Consider the following 14,835-nt stretch of genomic DNA (forward strand, 5'->3'; position numbering starts at 1 on the left):
TCTCTCTCATTACTTTATCTCTCATCGCTTTATCTCTCATCGCTTTATCTCTCATCACTTTATCTCTCATCGCTTTATCTCTCATCGCTTTATCTCTCATCACTTTATCTCTCATCGCGTTATCTCTCATCGCTTTATCTCTCATCACTTTATCTCTCACCGCTTTATCTCTCACCGCTTTATCTCTCATCACTTTCTCTCTCATTACTTTATCTCTCATCACTTTATCTCTCATCACTTTATATCTCATCACTTTATCTCTCGTCAATTTCTCTCGCATTACTTTATCTCTCACCGCTTTATCTCTCATCACTTTATCTCTCATCACTTTCTCTCTCATTACTTTATCTCTCATCGCTTTATCTCTCATCACTTTATCTCTCATCACTTTATCTCTCGTCACTTTATATCTCATAGCTATATCTCTCGTCACTTTATCTCTCATCGCTTTATCTCTCATCACTTTATCTCTCGTCACTTTATCTCTCGTCACTTTATCTCTCATCACTATATCTCTCATCACTTTATCTCTCATCACTGTATCTCTCATCACTTTATCTCTCATCGCTTTATCTCTCATCGCTTTATCTCTCGTCACTTTATCTCTCATCGCTTTATCTCTCATCACTGTATCTCTCATCACTTTATCTCTCATCGATTTATCTCTCACCGCTTTATCTCTCATCGCTTTATCTCTCATCGCTTTATCTCTCATCACTTTATCTCTCATCACTTTATCTCTCATCACTTTCTCTCTCATCGCTTTATCTCTCATCGCTTTATCTCTCACCGCTTTATCTCTCACCGCTTTATCTCTCATCACTTTCTCTCTCATTACTTTATCTCTCACCGCTTTATCTCTCATCACTTTATCTCTCATCACTATATCTCTCATCGCTTTATCTCTCATCACTGTATCTCTCATCACTTTATCTCTCATCACTTTCTCTCTCATCGCTTTATCTCTCATCACTTTCTCTCTCATCGCTTTATCTCTCATCACTTTATCTCTCATCGCTTTATCTCTCATCGCTTTATCTCTCATCGCTTTATCTCTCATCGCTTTATCTCTCATCACTTTATCTCTCACCGCTTTATCTCTCACCGCTTTATCTCTCATCACTTTCTCTCTCATTACTTTATCTCTCATCACTTTATCTCTCATCACTTTCTCTCTCATTACTTTATCTCTCATCACTTTATCTCTCATCACTTTATATCTCATCACTTTATCTCTCGTCACTTTCTCTCATTACTTTATCTCTCATCACTTTATCTCTCACCGCTTTATCTCTCATCACTTTATCTCTCATCACTTTCTCTCTCATTACTTTATCTCTCATCGCTTTATCTCTCATCACTTTATCTCTCATCACTTTATCTCTCGTCACTTTATATCTCATAGCTATATCTCTCGTCACTTTATCTCTCATCGCTTTATCTCTCATCACTATATCTCTCGTCACTTTATCTCTCGTCACTTTATCTCTCATCGCTTTATCTCTCATAGCGAGTTCGTGAATGACCAGAGGACGCTGCACAGTCCCGGACGTGATTCCCACATCGTCTCTCAAGCGGCCGAGCACTGAGGGTGCCAATCGACTTCGCACACCGCTGAAGAATATGGCAGCGGGAAGGAAGCGATGGCGACGTACGGTGACGTCGACGGCGGGTGACCTCAGCATCGGGATATGTATTTATGCTGGACTGGAGGAATCCGATGAGCTATGAAGCTCTTTTCTCCACAGATGTCGAGCAGGGGCACGTGGACAGAAAATGACAACAACCTCTGTCCACACATTCGGAAGCTGCCTCTGAAATAAGAGGAGGGGTGCGGGGGAGGCACGTGGGGGATGAGGGGGGGGTCTCGGCACAACCCCTCCCTCCCTTCCCGCTGGTCGAGACTCAGAACGGAGCTGCAGACAAAGGGAGGGAAGGGGACGGGGGGGGTGGGGAGGACTTCATCCAGTGGTGGATTGATCATTTTCGATGGTCCTTGATGTGTGGGCGTGAGAGTGGGGAGCGGTGGTGCAGCGGTTAGCGCTCATGGCCAACGCCGATGACGATTCTCTGAACCGGTCCTGGGCTTCCCCTAGGTTGACTCGGCCTCAAGTGAGTACCTAGTGTGGTGTGTAAACATCGCCACTTGGGAAACAAAGGCGGCCGCGCGTGGTGTTGGCCACCCACCCCTCGTGTGCGGTGCCAGCTTTCATAAGTACTCGCTAACAGCACTTGCCTCAACAGTCTGTGAAGGCTATACGGGGGATCTTTGTCTTGTTTGTGAGTGGATGCAAAGAGCGGTGGGGCAGTGGTGAGCGCCCTTCGCTCCGAACCCGGCCACCCGAGTTCGATTCCCGCTCACGGCCAACATTGGTGACGAAATTCAGCGTCAAACGAGTTCCCGGTGCAGTGAGCAGACATCAGCCACGGGGAGACGGAGGCGACAGCGCGTGGTGCGTGGGGGCACCGTGGCGCAGTGGCTCGTGCACCGCGCCATGAAACCCTGACACCTGCTCACGGCTAACGACAGTGGTGAAGTATGGTCAAACAAGCCCCATGGCCAACAGGGCGTGCACGACTGGAGCTGTGCAAGGGGTTCAGCGAGCAAAACTGTGCGCGTTTACAACCACTGCTGATGAGACACTGCACGCAGAAACCGGTCCAGAGTTGTGCTTGTGTGGAACCAATCGTTGCTGCGATGATGCACTCCCAGACTGCCGAGTGGGTTGATGGGATGCGTGACAAATGCGTTTTGTAAATTTGATGATGCTGTGGCAACGGGCAGCGCTTTAAAACGAAAGACTGGCGCGAGGCATGGGAAGGGGAGCGGATTGGACGAGGGGCGAGGGACGGGAGAAGGGAAAGGGAGCAGAAGAGAACGCGTGGGAAGTGAGAGGGGAGGGGTGGAGGTGGAGCGGAGTGGTGCACGAGAGACGGGGAGAGGGAGGAGGAGGCGTCGGTTTTCACAGTGGGCGGGGAGAGGGGAGAGGGGGGGAGCCTCAGAGTGGGGGTGGCCACAACGGAGTCACGTGATTGACGGCAGGCTCGTGCCGAGTTGTTTATATTTTGAATGTGTATTTCCATCGTCATAAACTTGCTCATGAGCTCACCTCACCGCTCCACCTCACGGCTCCACCTCACGGCTCCACCTCACGGCTCCACCTCACCGCTCCACCTCACCACTCCATCTCCTCGACGGCCTCCAGGACGTGCACCATTCCATGGCCGCCACTCCGTGATTCGTCTCGACCCTCGTCGCCGTGCCGCGTCCTGCCCGAGCCCCCACCCCGTCACCCCCCACAGCCCCTCCCCTCTCCTCGCCGCTGACCCCCCACGTCCCCCCCCCCCCACCGATGCGACCCCTCCCTGCGCGCGCGCCTTAATTCTCGCGATAAGGACCCCCCCCTTCTTCCCCCTTTCCCCTCCCTTCTCCCTCCCCCCTCCCTCCCCCCTCCCTCCCCCCTCCCTCCCCCTCTCCCTGTCCGTGCCGGCTCAGCGGCTCGCGTCCACGCGCACACACAGAGGCACAGGTCCCCCGTGTAGCCCCCACACGCTCGCGGGGCAAGGGCCGTGAGCGGGCGCCTACGAAGGCCCATAGAGCACACGCGGGGTGGTGATGTTGCAAGTACCGCGCCGCGGCCGCCTTTGTCTCTCCTCTCCCCCCCGGTGGCGCCTCGGGCCCACTCGGGGAGGCAGGGGGCACCGGGTTCAGAGATTCGCCGCTGCTGATGGTTGGCCGTGAGCGAGTGGGGGTCGAACTCGGGTCGCTGGGTCCGTCGGCGCCACGTGTATAGAAGAGACGCGCAGATGCGTGACCGCCTTCTCAACACTCACTCACCCATCACTCACTCACCCTCTCATCACTCACTCACCCTCTCATCACTCACTCACCCTCTCATCACTCACTCACCCCTCTCACCACTCACCCTCTCACCACTCACTCACCCTCTCATCACTCACTCACTCATCCATCACTCACCCTCACCACTCACTCACTCTCTCACCACTCACTCACTCATCCATCACTCACTCACTCACCCCTCTCATCACTCACTCACTCACCCTCTCATCACTCACTCACCCTCTCATCACTCACTCACTCACCCCTCTCATCACTCACTCACCCTCTCATCACTCACTCACTCACCCTCTCATCACTCACTCACCCTCTCATCACTCACTCACTCACCCCTCTCATCACTCACTCACGCTCTCATCACTCACTCACTAACCCCTCTCATCACTCACTCACCCTCTCATCACTCACTCACTCACCCTCTCATCACTCACTCACTCACCCCTCTCATCACTCACTCACCCTCTCATCACTCACTCACCCTCTCATCACTCACTCACCCCTCTCACCACTCACCCTCTCACCACTCACTCACCCTCTCACCACTCACTCACTCATCCATCACTCACCCTCACCACTCACTCACTCTCTCACCACTCACTCACTCATCCTCACTCACTCACTCACCTCCACTCACTCACCCTCTCATCACTCACTCACCTCATCACTCACTCACTACCCTCTCATCACTCACTCACCCTCTCATCACTCACTCACTCACCCTCTCATCACTCACTCACCCTCTCATCACTCACTCACTCACCCTCTCATCACTCACTCACCCTCTCATCACTCACTCACTCACCCCTCTCATCACTCACTCACCCTCTCATCACTCACTCACCCCTCTCATCACTCACTCACCCTCTCATCACTCACTCACTCACCCTCTCATCACTCACTCACCCTCTCATCACTCACTCACTCCCCCCTCTCATCACTCACTCACCCTCTCATCACTCACTCACCCCTCTCATCACTCACTCACCCTCTCATCACTCACTCACTCACCCTCTCATCACTCACTCACCCTCTCATCACTCACTCACTCACCCCTCTCATCACTCACTCACCCTCTCATCACTCACTCACTCACCCCTCTCATCACTCACTCACCCATCCATCACTCACTCACCCATCCATCACTCACTCACCCATCCATCACTCACCCTCACCACTCACTCACTCTCTCATCACTCACTCACCCTCTCATCACTCACTCACCCCTCTCATCACTCACTCACCCTCTCACCACTCACTCACTCGTCTCATCACTCACTCACCCTCTCATCACTCACTCACCCCTCTCATCACTCACTCACCCTCACCACTCACTCACTCTCTCATCACTCACTCACCCATCCATCACTCACTCACTCTCTCACCACTCACTCTCTCATCACTCACTCACCCCTCTCATCACTCACTCACCCTCTCACCACTCACTCACCCATCCATCACTCACTCACCCATCCATCACTCACCCTCACCACTCACTCACCCCTCTCATCACTCACTCACCCTCTCACCACTCACTCACCCTCACCACTCACTCTCTCATCACTCACTCACTCATCCATCACTCACTCACCCTCTCATCACTCACCCTCTCACCACTCACTGACCCCTCTCACCACTCACTCACCCTCTCATCACTCACTCACCCTCTCATCACTCACTCACCCATCCATCACTCACCCTCACCACTCACTCACCCCTCTCATCACTCACTCACCCTCTCATCACTCACTCACCCTCTCATCACTCACCCTCTCACCACTCACTGACCCCTCTCACCACTCACTCACCCTCTCATCACTCACTCACCCTCTCATCACTCACTCACCCATCCATCACTCACCCTCACCACTCACTCACCCCTCTCATCACTCACTCACCCTCTCACCACTCACTCACCCTCACCACTCACTCTCTCATCACTCACTCACTCATCCATCACTCACTCACCCTCTCATCACTCACTCACTCACCCTCTCATCACTCACTCACCCTCTCATCACTCACTCACTCACCCCTCTCATCACTCACTCACCCTCTCATCACTCACTCACTCACCCCTCTCATCACTCACTCACCCTCTCATCACTCACTCACTCACCCTCTCATCACTCACTCACCCATCCATCACTCACTCACCCATCCATCACTCACCCTCACCACTCACTCACTCTCTCATCACTCACTCACCCTCTCATCACTCACTCACCCCTCTCATCACTCACTCACCCTCTCACCACTCACTCACTCTCTCATCACTCACTCACCCTCTCATCACTCACTCACCCCTCTCATCACTCACTCACCCTCACCACTCACTCACTCTCTCATCACTCACTCACCCATCCATCACTCACTCACTCTCTCACCACTCACTCTCTCATCACTCACTCACCCCTCTCATCACTCACTCACCCTCTCACCACTCACTCACCCATCCATCACTCACTCACCCATCCATCACTCACCCTCACCACTCACTCACCCCTCTCATCACTCACTCACCCTCTCACCACTCACTCACCCTCACCACTCACTCTCTCATCACTCACTCACTCATCCATCACTCACTCACCCTCTCATCACTCACCCTCTCACCACTCACTGACCCCTCTCACCACTCACTCACCCTCTCACCACTCACTCACCCCTCTCATCACTCACTCACCCTCACCACTCACTCACTCTCTCATCACTCACTCACCCATCCATCACTCACTCACTCTCTCACCACTCACTCTCTCATCACTCACTCACCCCTCTCATCACTCACTCACCCTCTCACCACTCACTCACCCTCTCATCACTCACTCACCATCATCCTCACTCACCCTCACCACTCACTCACCCCTCTCATCACTCACTCACCCTCTCATCACTCACTCACCCTCTCATCACTCACCCTCTCACCACTCACTGACCCCTCTCACCACTCACTCACCCTCTCATCACTCACTCACCCTCTCATCACTCACCACCCATCCATCACTCACCCTCACCACTCACTCACCCCTCTCATCACTCACTCACCCTCTCACCACTCACTCACCCTCACCACTCACTCTCTCATCACTCACTCACTCATCCATCACTCACTCACCCTCTCATCACTCACCCTCTCACCACTCACTGACCCCTCTCACCACTCACTCACCCTCTCACCACTCACTCACCCCTCTCATCACTCACTCACCCTCTCACCACTCACTCACCCTCACCACTCACTCTCTCATCACTCACTCACTTATCCATCACTCACTCACCCTCTCACCACTCACTGACCCCTCTCACCACTCACTCACCCTCTCATCACTCACTCACCCATCCATCACTCACCCTCACCACTCACTCACCCCTCTCATCACTCACTCACCCTCTCACCACTCACTCACCCTCTCATCACTCACTCACTCACCCCTCTCATCACTCACTCACCCTCTCATCACTCACTCACTCACCCTCTCATCACTCACTCACCCTCTCATCACTCACTCACTCACCCCTCTCATCACTCACTCACCCTCTCATCACTCACTCACCCCTCTCATCACTCACTCACCCTCTCATCACTCACTCACTCACCCTCTCATCACTCACTCACCCTCTCATCACTCACTCACTCACTCACCCCTCTCATCACTCACTCACCCTCTCATCACTCACTCACTCACCCCTCTCATCACTCACTCACCCTCTCATCACTCACTCACTCACCCTCTCATCACTCACTCACCCATCCATCACTCACTCACCCATCCATCACTCACTCACCCATCCATCACTCACCCTCACCACTCACTCACTCTCTCATCACTCACTCACCCTCTCATCACTCACTCACCCCTCTCATCACTCACTCACCCTCTCACCACTCACCTCACTCTCTCATCACTCACTCACCCTCTCATCACTCACAGTCACCCCTCTCATCACTCACTCACCCTCACCACTCACTCACTCTCTCATCACTCACTCACCCATCCATCACTCACTCACTCTCTCACCACTCACTCTCTCATCACTCACTCACCCCTCTCATCACTCACTCACCCTCTCACCACTCACTCACCCATCCATCACTCACTCACCCATCCATCACTCACCCTCACCACTCACTCACCCCTCTCATCACTCACTCACCCTCTCACCACTCACTCACCCTCACCACTCACTCTCTCATCACTCACTCACATCATCCATCACTCACTCACCCTCTCATCACTCACCCTCTCACCACTCACTGACCCCTCTCACCACTCACTCACCCTCTCATCACTCACTCACCCTCTCATCACTCACTCCCCATCCATCACTCACCCTCACCACTCACTCACCCCTCTCATCACTCACTCACCCCTCTCATCACTCACTCACCCTCTCATCACTCACCCTCTCACCACTCACTGACCCCTCTCACCACTCACTCACCCTCTCATCACTCACTCACCCTCTCATCACTCACTCACCCATCCATCACTCACCCTCACCACTCCTCACCCCTCTCATCACTCACTCACCCTCTCACCACTCACTCACCCTCACCACTCACTCTCTCATCACTCACTCACTCATCCAGCACTCACTCACCCTCTCATCACTCACTCACTCACCCTCTCATCACTCACTCACACCTCTCATCACTCACTCACTCACCCCTCTCATCACTCACTCACCCTCTCATCACTCACTCACTCACCCTCTCATCACTCACTCACCCTCTCATCACTCACTCACTCCCCTCTCAATCACTCACGTCACCATCCCATCACCAGCCATCACTCACCTCAACCCAGCCTCACGTCACCCTCACACTCACTCACTCTCGTCATCACTCACTCACCCTCTCATCACTCACTCACCCCCCATCACTCACTCACCCTCTCACCACTTCACTCACAGTCTCCTCATCACTCACACTCACCCCTCTCACCTCACTCACCCCTCTCATCACTTCACTCACCCTCACCACTCACTCACTTCTCTCATCACTCACTCACCCATCCATCCTCACTCACTCTCTCAACCCACTCACTCTCTCATCACTCACTCACCCCTCTCATCACTCACTCACCCTCTCACCACTCACTCACCCATCCATCACTCACTCACCCATCCATCACTCACCCTCACCACTCACTCACCCCTCTCATCACTCACTCACCCTCTCCACCACTCACTCACCCTCACCACTCACTCTCTCATCACTCACTCACATCAGCCATCACTCACTCACCCTCTCATCACTCACCCTCTCACCACTCACTGACCCCTCTCACCACTCACTCACCCTCTCACCACTCACTCACCCCTCTCATCACTCACTCACCCTCACCACTCACTCACTCTCTCATCACTCACTCACCCATCCATCACTCACTCACTCTCTCACCACTCACTCTCTCATCACTCACTCACCCCTCTCATCACTCACTCACCCTCTCACCACTCACTCACCCTCTCATCACTCACTCACCCATCCATCACTCACCCTCACCACTCACTCACCCCTCTCATCACTCACTCACCCTCTCATCACTCACTCACCCTCTCATCACTCACCCTCTCACCACTCACTGACCCCTCTCACCACTCACTCACCCTCTCATCACTCACTCACCCTCTCATCACTCACTCACCCATCCATCACTCACCCTCACCACTCACTCACCCCTCTCATCACTCCACTCACCCTCTCACCACTCACTCACCCTCACCACTCACTCTCTCATCACTCACTCACTCATCCATCACTCACTCACCCTCTCATCACTCACCCTCTCACCACTCACTGACCCCTCTCACCACTCACTCACCCTCTCACCACTCACTCACCCCTCTCATCACTCACTCACCCTCTCACCACTCACTCACCCTCACCACTCACTCTCTCATCACTCACTCACTTATCCATCACTCACTCACCCTCTCACCACTCACTGACCCCTCTCACCACTCACTCACCCTCTCATCACTCACTCACCCATCCATCACTCACCCTCACCACTCACTCACCCCTCTCATCACTCACTCACCCTCTCACCACTCACTCACCCTCACCACTCACTCTCATCACTCACTCACTCATCCATCACTCACTCACCCTCTCATCACTCACCCTCTCACCACTCACTGACCCCTCTCATCACTCACTCACCCTCTCATCACTCACTCACCCTCTCATCACTCACTCACCCATCCATCACTCACCCTCACCACTCACTCACCCCTCTCATCACTCACTCACCCTCTCAACCACTCACCTCACCCTCACCACTCACTCTCTCATCACTCACTCACTCATCCATCACTCACTCACCCTCTCATCACTCACCCTCTCACCACTCACTGACCCCTCTCACCACTCACTCACCCTCTCATCACTCACTCACCCTCTCATCACTCACTCACCCATCCATCACTCACCCTCACCACTCACTCACCCCTCTCATCACTCACTCACCCTCTCATCACTCACTCACCCTCTCATCACTCACCCTCTCACCACTCACTGACCCCTCTCACCACTCACTCACCCTCTCATCACTCACTCACCCTCTCATCACTCACTCACCCATCCATCACTCACCCTCACCACTCACTCACCCCTCTCATCACTCACTCACCCTCTCACCACTCACTCACCCTCACCACTCACTCTCTCATCACTCACTCACTCATCCATCACTCACTCACCCTCTCATCACTCACCCTCTCACCACTCACTGACCCCTCTCACCACTCACTCACCCTCTCACCACTCACTCACCCCTCTCATCACTCACTCACCCTCTCACCACTCACTCACACCTCACCACTCACTCTCTCATCACTCACCTCACTTATCCATCACTCACTCACCCTCTCACCACTCACTGACCCTCTCACCACTCACTCACCCTCTCATCACTCACTCACCCATCCATCACTCACCCTCACCACTCACTCACCCCTCTCATCACTCACTCACACCTCTCACCACTCACTCACCCTCTCCTCACTCACTCACTTCACCCCTCTCATCACTCACTCACCCTCTCATCACTCACTCACTCACCCTCTCATCACTCACTCACCCTCTCATCACCTCACTCACTCACACCTCTCATCACTCACTCACCCTCTCATCACTCACTCACACCCTCTCATCACTCACTCACCCTCTCATCACTCACTCACTCACCCTCTCATCACTCACTCACCCTCTCATCACTCACCTCACTCACTCACCCCTCTCATCACTCACTCACCCTCTCATCCTCACTCACTCACCCCTCTCATCACTCACTCACCCTCTCATCACTCACTCACTCACCCTCTCATCACTCACTCACCCATCCATCACTCACTCACCCATCCATCACTCACTCACCCATCCATCACTCACCCTCACCACTCACTCACTCTCTCATCACTCACTCACCCTCTCATCACTCACTCACCCCTCTCATCACTCACTCACCCTCTCACCACTCACTCACTCTCTCATCACTCACTCACCCTCTCATCACTCACTCACCCCTCTCATCACTCACTCACCCTCACCACTCACTCACTCTCTCATCACTCACTCACCCATCCATCACTCACTCACTCTCTCACCACTCACTCTCTCATCACTCACTCACCCCTCTCATCACTCACTCACCCTCTCACCACTCACTCACCCATCCATCACTCACTCACCCATCCATCACTCACCCTCACCACTCACTCACCCCTCTCATCACTCACTCACCCTCTCACCACTCACTCACCCTCACCACTCACTCTCTCATCACTCACTCACTCATCCATCACTCACTCACCCTCTCATCACTCACCCTCTCACCACTCACTGACCCCTCTCACCACTCACTCACCCTCTCATCACTCACTCACCCTCTCATCACTCACTCACCCCCTCACCACTCACTCACCCATCCATCACTCACTCCTCATCACTCACTCACCCTCTCACCACTCACCCTCTCACCACTCACTGACCCCTCTCACCACTCACTCACCTTCCTCATCACTCACTCACCCTCTCATCACTCACTCACCCATCCATCACTCACCCTCACCACGCACTCACCCCTCTCATCACTCACTCACCCTCTCACCACTCACTCACCCTCACCACTCACTCTCTCATCACTCACTCACTCATCCATCACTCACTCACCCTCTCATCACTCACTCACTCACCCTCTCATCACTCACTCACCCTCTCATCACTCACTCACTCACCCCTCTCATCACTCACTCACCCTCTCATCACTCACTCACTCACCCCTCTCATCACTCACTCACCCTCTCATCACTCACTCACTCACCCTCATCATCACTCACTCACCCATCCATCACTCACCTCACCCATCCATCACTCACCCTCACCACTCACTCACTCTCTCATCACTCACTCACCCTCTCATCACTCACTCACCCCTCTCATCACTCACTCACCTCTCACCACTCACTCACTCTCTCATCACTCACTCACCCTCTCATCACTCACTCACCCCTCTCATCACTCACTCACCCTCACCACTCACTCACTCTCTCATCACTCACTCACCCATCCATCACTCACTCACTCTCTCACCACTCACATCTCCTCATCACTCACCTCACCCCTCTCATCACTCACTCACCCTCTCACCACTCACTCACCCATCCATCACTCACTCACCCATCCATCACTCACCCTCACCACTCACTCACCCCTCTCATCACTCACTCACCCTCTCACCACTCACTCACCCTCACCACTCACTCTCTCATCACTCACTCACTCATCCATCACTCACTCACCCTCTCATCACTCACCCTCTCACCACTCACTGACCCCTCTCACCACTCACTCACCCTCTCACCACTCACTCACCCCTCTCATCACTCACTCACCCTCACCACTCACTCACTCTCTCATCACTCACTCACCCATCCATCACTCACTCACTCTCTCACCACTCACTCTCTCATCACTCACTCACCCCTCTCATCACTCACTCACCCTCTCACCACTCACTCACCCTCTCATCACTCACTCACCCATCCATCACTCACCCTCACCACTCACTCACCCCTCTCATCACTCACTCACCCTCTCATCACTCACTCACCCTCTCATCACTCACCCTCTCACCACTCACTGACCCCTCTCACCACTCACTCACCCTCTCATCACTCACTCACCCTCTCATCACTCACTCACCCATCCATCACTCACCCTCACCACTCACTCACCCCTCTCATCACTCACTCACCCTCTCACCACTCACTCACCCTCACCACTCACTCTCTCTCATCACTCACTCACTCATCCATCACTCACTCACCCTCTCATCACTCACCCTCTCACCACTCACTGACCCCTCTCACCACTCACTCACCCTCTCACCACTCACTCACCCCTCTCATCACTCACATCACCCTCTCACCACTCACTCACCCTCACCACTCACTCTCTCATCACTCACTCACTTATCCATCACTCACTCACCCTCTCACCACTCACTGACCCCTCTCACCACTCACTCACCCTCTCATCACTCACTCACCCATCCATCACTCACCCTCACCACTCACTCACCCCTCTCATCACTCACTCACCCTCTCACCACTCACTCACCCTCACCACTCACTCTCATCACTCACTCACTCATCCATCACTCACCTCACCCTCTCATCACTCACCCTTCTCACCACTCACTGACCCCTCTCATCACTCACTCACCCTCATCATCACTCACTCACCCTCTCATCACTCACTCACCCATCCATCACTCACCCTCACCACTCACTCACCCCTCTCATCCCTCACTCACCCTCCTCACCACTCACTCACCCTCACCACTCACTCTCTCATCACTCACTCACTCATCCATCACTCACTCACCCTCTCATCACTCACCCTCTCACCACTCACTGACCCCTCTCACCACTCACTCACCTCTCATCACTCACTCACCCTCTCATCACTCACTCACCCATCCATCACTCACCCCACCACTCACTCACCCCTCTCATCACTCACTCACCCTCTCATCACTCACTCACCCTCTCATCACTCACCCTCTCACCACTCACTGACCCCTCTCACCACTCACTCACCCTCTCATCACTCACTCACCCTCTCATCACTTCACTCACCCATCCATCACTCACCCTCACCACTCACTCACCCCTCTCATCACTCACTCACCCTCTCACCACTCACTCACCCTCACCACTCACTCTCTCATCACTCACTCACTCATCCATCACTCACTCACCCTCTCATCACTCACCCTCTCACCACTCACTGACCCCTCTCACCACTCACTCACCCTCTCACCACTCACTCACCCCTCTCATCACTCACTCACCCTCTCACCACTCACTCACCCTCACCACTCACTCTCTCATCACTCACTCACTTATCCATCACTCACTCACCCTCTCACCACTCACTGACCCCTCTCACCACTCACTCACCCTCTCATCACTCCTCATCACTCCATCCATCACTCACCCTCACCACTCACTCACCCCTCTCATCACTCACTCACCCTCTCACCACTCACTCACCCTCTCATCACTCACTCACTCACCCCTCTCATCACTCACTCACCCTCTCATCACTCACTCACTCACCCTCTCATCACTCACTCACCCTCTCATCACTCACTCACTCACCCCTCTCATCACTCACTCACCCTCTCATCACTCACTCACCCCTCTCATCACTCACTCACCCTCTCATCACTCACTCACTCACCCTCTCATCACTCACTCACCCTCTCATCACTCACTCACTCACTCACCCCTCTCATCACTCACTCACCCTCCTCACTCACTCAATCACTCACCCCTCTCATCACTCACTCACCCTCTCATCACTCACTCACTCACCCTCTCATCACTCACTCACCCATCCATCACTCACTCACCCATCCATCACTCACTCACCCATCCATCACTCACCCTCACCACTCACT

Source organism: Lethenteron reissneri, chromosome 31 (genome assembly GCF_015708825.2).
Source record: "Lethenteron reissneri isolate LAM-NWPU_2019-01 chromosome 31, ASM1570882v1, whole genome shotgun sequence".
Classification (NCBI taxonomy): Eukaryota; Metazoa; Chordata; class Hyperoartia; order Petromyzontiformes; family Petromyzontidae; genus Lethenteron; species Lethenteron reissneri.